General features: G+C 39.1%; 1 long non-coding RNA gene across 1 annotated transcript; it reads right to left on the bottom strand.

Moving 5' to 3' along the window:
• Window positions 1-588: 588 nt before the first annotated feature.
• Window positions 589-3,787, bottom strand: LOC130466238 (uncharacterized). Its single transcript, XR_008926246.1, has 3 exons — window positions 3,608-3,787; window positions 2,014-2,116; window positions 589-1,001 (listed from the first exon to the last, which is right to left on the bottom strand). It is a non-coding gene; the product is annotated as an uncharacterized lncRNA (long non-coding RNA).
• Between the last annotated feature and the right edge of the window lie 6,201 nt (window positions 3,788-9,988).

The following is a 9,988-nucleotide window of genomic DNA, read 5'->3' as shown; positions in this document are numbered from 1 at the left end:
AGTTCGCTAGTCGTGACCTCGCCGTTGGTAGAGAACGCTGGTGGTTAGGTCGCCGTTGATGGTGAACGCTGGTGGTGAGGTCGCCGTTGATGGTGAACGCTGGTGGTGAGGTCGCCGTTGATGGTGAACGTCAATGGAACAGAACCCTAACCTTTAACGAGGAAGAAGAAAGAAGCAGAGTGAATGGTATGTTACGTGGGGGAGCGCGGGATAAAACAGGAAATTGGAGACCTGTTATTTTAAACAACGGATCTCTAGCTTGCATGAATTAATTATTTTTTCAGAAAATGTGGCGGGCCATGACACATGTGAGAGACCCGGTTAGTTAAACAAAGGTCTTTTTTTCTCTTATTTTATTTTGTACGGGAAATAAAGTGGGCTTTTTTAACAACCTAGAGACCCGTTAATTTAAATATTGGATCTCTTTTTTTTTCCCTCCAAATTTAAAGTGGGTCATTTAATACATAAGAGATCTGTTATCTCTAATAAGAGATCTTTTTCATTAAAGAGACCCATTATGTCGATCAAAGGGTCTTTTCTTAGAGATCTCTTTGGCCATTTTTGTAGTAGTGTAAAATACAGCAATAGCAGATACATAGAATACGATGTTAATCACATCACCGCCTTTTCACCTGTAAAATAAGGGGAATATAGATTGTGTTATCGGTAAAACTATGATTCCTATTAGAAGGTGATCACCATTAAAAGTGAAATCACTAATCATTCTGAAATCAAGTTAGAGTCAAACCCACCATCAGGCTTGCCATACCGATCAGTTCAACTACGTCACAAACTTCCATTCCCACTTCCACTGTCACCTCCCTTAACATGCAATCTAAACCGGTCAGCCATTCTACGCTCTTGAAATAAAATTATAGTAAATTAGAATGAAAGAGGAGAACGAAGGTCAGAAGATTTTGCTCACCTAAGCTAGTTAAAGAAATCACACCTTGATAGGTAAAATGGATGATTGGATTCAAGAAACTAGCAATACCAGCAAACTGAAAGGATCCTAACAACAAAACAAACTCAATATGAAATCTGAGCCTGAGAGAGTTTCTTCATAGCCATAATATAATGATGTAGTGCTTCATGTTATATGTGAATGAATAAATTAAACAAGTCCCTGTTGGTATCCTTGCGATATACTTCATATGAAGTATTGAGCATCCGGAAGAAAAACAAAAACCTTGAGAAAAATACATTTGACATAGAAAAGGAAAAAGAATTTCAAACATAATAGGGAAATACATCGAGCAAGCTCTGTTTTCAATCTAGGAAAGCCTCCAAGTAGTACTCATCTCCAAATGATTCAAATTTACAGCAAAGCGCAAACAAGAACGTAAGAATAAAGATAACAATACTATTTTAAATATGATCTGAGAATCCAACAAGCAGCTTATATGTGGAAAAGAAACACGAAGCACATAAGACAGTTAAATATCATACGATTTAACTACTAGAGCTAAGCCTTGCATTATTCCACAGATTCCTCCAAGCTTTTTGCCACTGGACACATTAGTCCTCAAAAACCTATTCATGCAATTAACTCCTAAGCAAGCTAAATCAACAAACAACAACATCAGGTAAAGATGTTCTTTCTTAATCTAAATTTCATTTTAGGATCTTCTTACACTTAAACGTCACAACTCACAACATAAATATATAGCAAATCTTATATTTTAACAAGTTTTGAAACACAGGAATGGACCTCCTGAGCTTGTTCATTTAAATTCAATTTCATATGCATATAACAAATAGAATTATATCACCAATTAACTCAGCTAAGAGGGGTTTATAGATCAGTGAAATGCACACTGAAGGGAAGAATTTTATACTTTGTCAACGACTCAACGTCGAAAAGCCTATCACCACATTCATCTACATTACATCCATCTAAAGCAGGCACTACTCTAGCCACACATCACACGCTAATCACCCTTATTGGCAGCCAATTCTTCTTAGATAAGTAAAAGAAACAATCTGCAAGTTTCTCAAACAACAAGAAACTACCTTATGATTGTAGCCTTTTGCCGAACGAGACAGATTGGTACTATCTTCTGTTGTCAGCGCCTTTTAAGATTTTCTCATATTCAGCCTTTTCTATTGAAGTAACCTGAGTATGATAGGAAAAATATAAGTTATATATCAAGCAACCATGGAAACGGAAAACAAACACATAGCAGAGAGACTATCAACTGCCTATATTAGTAAGAAGCAACAATGGGAACACAAATACGTAGCAGTGTTATTATCGACTGCCTATAATGCAGCAACAACGGAAACACTTCCAGAATACAAACACATAGCAGATCTACTATCGACTACTCATAACAGTAAGCAGCAACCAAGGAAATTAAAACAGATCCAATGGTATTAACCTACACTTGTCCCCACATCTCAATCATACATATTTCAAGTTATATTTTCATTTTCATAATGAGCCAAAAAAGAAGATAACTCCAGGGGAAAGGATGAGAAAAGAAGATAGCCTCACTGTGTCACATGTATATGCTTGTCAGTACAGAGTCCATATGATAGATTACAATCGGAAAAAGTCATAAACTGCAAAATTACATAAACAGAATGCCAAAGAACAAAACTTTGATCTGACAACAGCTGAAAAATAGACACAAGAAAAGGTTTAACTGAACTTCAAAGACAGTGTTCGAACTTTTTTTTTAAGGGAATGACAGTGTTTGAACTTAGCAATGCCAAAATTTCTTCCTGGCACATTTCAACAGAAAAACACAGTAGCAAACAACTAAACTCAAATCATACAACACATTTGAACCAATTAGATCAAAATGGACATGGAATTGCATCTCAACAATGAACACATATTATTGGCCACTGCCACAACAATAGACTATCAGATCAGGTCGAAGAAGACAAATTAAAATCAACAAAGTTCAATGTTGTAAAAAAAAGAAAAGAAAAGAAGGAAGACAGGGCTCTATGCTGAAACTCTCAACCCCGAGCTCTATGCTTTTTTTCCTAAAAGATAAAAGACGAGTATGTTTTCTTACCGTAATAGAATCATACAATTAATCTAGGTTTACACATGTTGAAGCCATATTATTGTTTTTCAAAGGGAAAATACAATAGATAATGTAATTTGGAGAAAACATAAGAACTTATTCAGTCTATCAACTGCAATACTCTTTCTCATTCGACTCTTTTTTTTAATCTTACTGGGAAAAGGAGAAGAGGAACAGAACAAGCATTCTGCAGTCTGTACAACAAAAGCATTTTCCCAGAAACATATTGCTGATCAAAATGTCCCCGTGTAGAACAAGTATGTAAACATGACAAGGTGGAAATCATATTTTCCCGTGAAACTGGAAAAATCCTAACCCACAATTGCAATTACATGAACATTTAAACACAAAATTTCAGGAATTGAAATTTCACAAATTCAGGGGGGGAAAACCCAACTTCGTAGGAGAAATTGAAGTTGAAAAATTCAGAAGAAAAAAACCCCAATCTTGTAGCAGAAATTACAAATTGAAATCGAAAATCGAATAAACCCACAAGGTATTCAGAAATTCAAAAAATAAAATTAAAGAGAAGAAGAGAATGAAGAGAGTGTTGAGAAAAAAAAAACCTAAATTTGTAGTTCGCTAGCAACGATGGTGAGGTCGCCGATGGTACGGTAGTTCTCCGGTGGTAGTGCAATTCGCCGGTGGTGGTGAGTTCGTCCATGAGTTCGCCAATGGTTGTCTTTCCTGAAACCTAGCTCTTGAATCTAAGGAAGAAGAAAGAGGCAAACACAATAGGGTGAATTTTGGTTTAGCAGTTTAGCGAAGGTTTGGGGGGCAAATGAATGAAAGTGGAGACCCGTTGGATTAAACGACGGGTCTTTCCGCATTTTACTTTTTTTTTTAATTATTATTTTACTTTAATTTGTATGGGAGGTGGGTCATATGATATATAAGAGACCCATTTTGTTAAATCAAGGGTCTCTGGTGTTTTTCATTTTTTTTTCACGTAAAAAAAGGACCTTTTTTATACATTAGAGACCCATTAATTCAGATGACGGGTCTCTTTATTTTTCCCTCTAATTTTAAGTGGGCCCTTTAACTCATAAGAGACCCGTTATATATAATATTAGATCTCTCATATTAAAAAGACCCGTTATGTCGATCAACGGGTCTTTTGCTAAGGGTCTCTTTGCCCATTTTTGTAGTAGTGACAAAAGAGAATGTCCAAAGCTAAAGGAAGATCAGAAGAACGGAACAGTCGTTCCATCTTCAAGTATTTTCGTTATAGACTGTATACTTGCTAATTCAACTTCTTGGGTATTAGATACAGGTTGTGGCTCACACTTATGTTCCAATCCACAGGGACTAAGAAGAAGTAGAAAGTTAAGCAAGGGTGAAGTCGACCTACGAGTGGGAAATGGAGCACGGATTGCTGCATTAGCTGTAGGAACTTACTATTTGTCGTTGCCCTCCGGGCTAGTTTTGGAACTGGAAGAATGTTTCCATGTTCCAAGTCTTACTAAAAACATCATTTCAGTTTCTTGCTTAGATGCTAAGGGATTTTCCTTTTTAATAAAAGACAATAGTTGTTCGTTTTATTTTAAAGAGATGTTTTATGGATCTGCTAGATTAGTCAATGGACTTTATTTATTAGATCACGACAAACAAGTATATAACATAAATACCAAAAGGGCCAAAAAGGATGATTCAGATCTCACCTATCTGTGGCATTGTCGATTAGGCCATATAAACTTGAAACGCTTAGAAAGACTTCAAAAGGAAGGAATTCTAGAACCATTTAACTTAGAGGATTATGGTAAATGCGAATCATGTTTACTTGGCAAAATGACAAAGCAACCTTTCTCTAAAGTTGGAGAAAGAGCAAATGAACTATTGGGTTTAATCCATTCAGATGTATGTGGACCAATGAGTACAAATGCTAGAGGTGGTTTCAGCTACTTTATCACTTTCACTGATGACTTCAGTAGATATGGTTATGTCTACCTAATGAAGCATAAGTCTGAATCCTTTGACAAATTCAAGGAATTTCAGAGTGAAGTAGAGAATCAATTAGGCAAGAAGATTAAGGCACTGCGGTCTGATAGAGGCGGTGAATATCTGAGCTATGAATTTGATGACCATCTGAAAGAATGTGGAATTCTATCAGAATTGACTCCTCCTGGAACACCACAATGGAACGGTGTGTCGGAACGGAGGAATAGAACCTTGCTAGACATGGTCAGGTCAATGATGGGTCAGGCCAAACTTCCATTAGAATTTTGGGGACATGCACTAAATACAGCTGCACTCACTATAAATAGAGCTCCGTCTAAAGCTGTCGAAAAGACTCCATATGAATTATGGTTTGGAAAGCCTCCAAATGTGTCTTTTCTGAAGATTTGGGGATGTGAAGTATACGTCAAACGATTGATTTCAGACAAACTTCATCCAAAATCTGACAAATGTATCCTTGTGGGCTATCCAAAGGAAACAAAGGGGTATTACTTCTACAATACATCTGAGAACAAGGTGTTTGTTGCTCGAGATGGTGTCTTTTTGGAGAAAGATCACATTTCCAAAATGACAAGTGGGAGAAAAGTAGACCTCGAAGAAATTCGAGTCGAACAACAAACTCTAGAGAATGCTCAAGATGACATTCAGGATGAAACTCAGAGATCTTTAGAAGAATCTGGTGAGAATCATGGTCAAACTAGAAATGTTACCCCGCGTAGATCGCAAAGATATAGATCTCAACCGGAAAGGTACTTAGGTATTTTGACGAACGAGAGCTATGACGTTCTATTACTTGAAAGTGATGAACCTGCGACTTACAAACAAGCTATGACGAGCCCTAGCTCCAAGCAATGGCAAGAAGCCATGCAATCTGAATTAGACTCCATGTCTGAAAACCAAGTATGGGATTTGGTCGATTTGCCAGATGGCTACCAAGCCATTGGAAGCAAATGGGTTTTCAAACTGAAAAAGGACAAAGATGGGAAACTTGAAGTTTTCAAAGCTAGATTGGTTGCAAAAGGTTACAGGCAAGTCCACGGTGTGGATTACGATGAAACCTTTTCACCAGTTGCAATGCTAAAGTCTATTCGGGTAATGTTAGCAATCGCTGCATATTACGATTACGAAATATGGCAGATGGATGTCAAAACTGCTTTCTTAAACGGCATTTTAACAGAAACTGTGTTTATGACACAGCCTGAAGGTTTTGAGGATCCAAAGAATGCTAAAAAGGTATGCAAGCTAAAGAAGTCAATCTACGGATTGAAGCAGGCATCCAGGAGCTGGAATATACGTTTTGATGAAGCAGTCAGTGACTTTGGTTTCATCAAGAACGCAGACGAATCTTGTGTATACAAGAAGGTCAGTGGGAGAAAAATTGCTTTCCTAGTATTATATGTCGACGACATATTACTTATCGGAAATGACATTCCTATGTTGAACTCTGTCAAGATTTGGCTTGGGAAATATTTTTCGATGAAAGATCTAGGAGAAGCACAGTACATATTGGGCATCAAGATTTACAGAGATAGATCTAAAAGGATGATTGGACTTAGTCAAAGCACTTATATCAATAAGGTGCTTGATAGGTTCAAGATGGCGGACTCCAAGCGAGGCTACCTACCCATGTCTCATGGAATGACTCTAAGCAAGAATCAGTGCCCAAAAACACTTGATGAGCGTAGACGAATGAATGGGATTCCATATGCATCATTGATTGGTTCAATAATGTATGCTATGATATGTACACGCCCGGATGTTGCGTACGCACTCAGTGCTACGAGCAGATACCAGTCAGACCCAGGAGAGGCGCATTGGACTGCTGCCAAGAATATTCTGAAGTACCTGAAAAGGCACAAAGATGACTTCCTGGTCTATGGTGGAGATGATGAATTAATTGTTAAAGGCTATACGGACGCAAGTTTCCAAACCGACAAAGATGATTTCAGATCACAGTCTGGGTTTGTCTTCTGCCTCAACGGAGGTGCAGTAAGCTGGAAAAGTGCTAAGCAAAGCACCATTGCGGATTCTACAACTGAAGCGGAGTACATTGCTGCACATGAAGCAGCAAAGGAAACAATATGGCTAAGGAAGTTCATAGGTGAACTTGGTGTAGTCCCCTCCATTAAAGGACCAATAGCCCTGTATTGTGATAATAACGGAGCTATTGCACAGGCAAAGGAGCCTAGACACCACCAGAGAGTCAAGCATGTACTTCGTAGATTTCACCTTCTACGAGAGTTCGTTGAAAGAAAAGAAGTCGAGATAAACAAGATTGGAACTGATGACAACATATCAGATCCATTGACTAAACCTCTGCCGCAGGCGAAGCACAACTCGCACACTGCAGCTATGGGAATCAAGCATATTGGAGAATGGCTTTGATATCCCTGTTTAATGTTTTAAAGTTTTAGAGTTTAAATCTTTGTAAAACATTATTGGTTAATCATTCACAATAAATGAAAGAATTCATTTTTCCATTTAATTTGTGGTTTATTAAATGATGAGTCCCTTCAATTTGACGATATATTCAAGATAGACTGTCAGGACTAAGAAATGTCTATCAAGTGAACTTGAATGTCAAAGGTTGAAAATGGTCCCTAGTCGGAGTTTTCTATAAAATTGGACGCATAGAAAACGTTAGACGACTAGAATGCAAGATGACTAGTAGTTCTGTTTCTTGAACTATGTGGACATGGCAATGTCATAATCATTTGCATAGATACTTACTTTGGGAAGACTAGTATCGGACAAGACCTATGAAACTTTACTGTAAGAGATGAAAATCTGTCATAAGTAAATTTCATTAAAATTATTAGACACTAAATCCTCAATACCTGAGTGATTTGAGATTACTTGTTTGAGAACTGGTTGCTTTGACGTTGACCAACCGTCGCACCGTAAAAGGAGGCTATAAAGGCAACGCTCAGGTAATCACCTATCAAACGAAGTTTAATCTCAAGATCGCAAGATTGGGATTGTCCTCCCATAAATTGGGATGAGATGCTTAAAAGTTGTACAAGGCCACTCGGAGAGCTAGAAACTGTGAAATGCATGGCCGTGCTCAGATGAATCATAGGCTATGATTATCTGTTTATTTGATCAGTTGAACTCTGAAACCGAGGAACACCTCTGGACATAATAAGGATGACAACTCTTACCTTATGTTCAAGAGCAAGCATCGAGCGACAAAGGAATTAGGAAATGCACACTTGTCCCTAAGGACAAGTGGGAGACTGAAGGAAATAATGCCCTTGGTCCAAGTATGCATTCAATGTTAAGTCTAATAAATGCGGTTCAAAGCTATGCTTTTGGATTGAGAGGCGGTCAATCGGGGCCAAATTGGCGTATTACCAAACCATGGGCCACCATTCTCTTTCTTTCTTCAATCGTTCCGGCCCTGGATGGGGGTGTTGGCATTTAGATCGGTCAACCCGGCTAGTATGGATCGTACATGGATAGTAGTTGGAGTCGGCGGGAAGTTTCGCCAGAAGCAAGCAAGACGAGGTCGCTCTGCTCGGAATTTTAGCACCGATTAGCAAAGGACCCGAGCGGGGGTCGCTAGGTCAGAAAAGCGAGAACTATAAATTCTCCCCCACTCTATAGGGCTCGTTGACTTGAGCTTGGTTTTCTCGAAGCCTCTTGCTCATATCTCTCATCAAAAGGCATCGGGCAACAGCGGTTCTGCCTGACCCTACTAAAGCAACTAAATTAATTAACAAGTTAATAATTCAGTGAGATCAAGTGAGCTGAATGCCTAGCTAGAGGCCGCTTCAGTTCAAGTGGAATTAATGATATTAATCCACAGCTTACTCTTGACTGAACCCGTAGGGTCACACGAATAGTACGTAAACGGATCAAGTATTTAATGGCATTAAATACTCCATCTATGGATATTCGGAATCGACGGATCTTGGTTTCAGTGGGAGCTGAGATCGTCACAGGCAAGAAATGAATACTCCGGAAACGATGATATTACCGGAAACGGAAATATGGATCGTATCAGGAAATATAAATATTATCCAAGTCGTAGATGTTGCCGGAAACGGAAACATGGTACGTATCGGAAAATATTATCGGAAATGGAAATATTGGCGGAATCGGAAATATTGCCGGAAACGGAAATATTGTCAGAATCGGAAATATTGCCGGAAACGGAAATATTGTCAGAATCGGAAATATTATCGGAATCGGAAAATAATTCCGGAAACGGAAATATTAAATATTTGTTCGAAACGGAAATTGATTCCGGAATCGGAAATGTTGAATATTGTTCGTATCGGAAATGAATTCCGGAATCGGGAAATTAATCGGAAGCGTATCGTACGAATTAGCATCGGACGAGGCCTGCCAGACGAAGGCCCAACACGAAGCCGGGCCATCGCCCAGCAAGCCAGCGCGCCACAAACGCACCAGCCAAGGCTGCGCCAGGCCCACCGCAAGGCAGGCCCAGCGCGCGCCAAGGCTACGGCAGCGAGTGGGCTTGCGGCAGTGGGCTGCGAGCTCGCGGGCTGCGCGCGCGCGCATGGCGCCCCTCGTGGGCTGCTGTGCGTGCGTGTGTGTTTGTGTGCTACTCGAATCCTAAAGCTACCGGGATTTGTCATATGATTAAATCTAATCCTAAAAGATTTAGTTTATTTAATTAGAGTCCTAGTAGGATTATAATTAAATAAATTAGTATCCTAATAGGATTCCAAATCCTTTTCCATAACTCTATAAATAGGTGCCTAGGGTCACATATTTACATAGAGCATTCAAGTATTCAAAGTGAGTTTTTGAGAGCAAAATTCAGTCATACAATTGCCTATAAAGTGCCGAAAATTCAGAGTACCTTAAGGGCGATTCTAGTTGGTCAATCTTAAGGCGGATCCGGACGTGCTGTGGACTATCTACGGAGGGACGATACTTGGAGTCCTAAAGACTTGTTCTTGTTCGGTTCGGGCGCAGCTAGGGAAGGCACGCAACAAAGAGTATGCATCTAAACTATGCTA

The sequence above is a fragment of the Spinacia oleracea genome, chromosome 1, assembly GCF_020520425.1.
Source record: "Spinacia oleracea cultivar Varoflay chromosome 1, BTI_SOV_V1, whole genome shotgun sequence".
Lineage (NCBI taxonomy): Eukaryota > Viridiplantae > Streptophyta > Magnoliopsida > Caryophyllales > Amaranthaceae > Spinacia > Spinacia oleracea.
Note: the sequence above shows the minus strand (reverse complement) of the source record. Positions and strands in the feature narration are given on the sequence as shown.